Genomic DNA, 666 nt, shown 5'->3' with positions numbered 1-666 from the left:
TGTGTACTCGTTGAACATTTTTTCAAATACATGATTAACATTTTTTTCAAACATATTTTTTTGGTGTCAAATTTTTTTCATACACATTCTATATTTTTTATATAGATAGGGAACATTTTTATACACACATTTCACAATTTTTAAATACATGATTAACACTTTTTAGAACATATTTTTAGTCAACTTTTTTTCATATATATTGTACATTTTTTGTGTACATCAGGAACATTTTTTTTACACGTTTAACATTTTTTAATTACATGATTAACATTTTTTAAAACATATATTTTTTATGCCTACTTTGTTTGCAAAAACAATTAGCCCACAGCGAGTCAATTAGCTCCAATCGGCCCACAGTGGGCCGACAGGACCCAATCAGCCCACAGTGGACCGACAGGGGCCAGTCGGCCAGCTGTAGGCCGATTGGAATCCAATCGGCCTGCTGTGGGCCGACTAGGCCCAGTCGGCCTGCAGCGGGCCGATGGTGTATTATTTTTGAAAACAATTTACCCAGCGTAATATTTATGAAAATTAATAAAAAAAATGTATTATTTAAAAAAATTAGGATAATTGGCTACCGAGATTTTATAATTGAACTTGTATTAGATAGAAGCATGCTGCCAAGTGCCAACAAGCAAACTTTAAGCTTCAAAAAATGGAATACCA

This window comes from Triticum aestivum, chromosome 6B (assembly GCF_018294505.1).
Source record: "Triticum aestivum cultivar Chinese Spring chromosome 6B, IWGSC CS RefSeq v2.1, whole genome shotgun sequence".
Classification (NCBI taxonomy): Eukaryota; Viridiplantae; Streptophyta; class Magnoliopsida; order Poales; family Poaceae; genus Triticum; species Triticum aestivum.
This window is presented reverse-complemented; position numbering follows the sequence as displayed.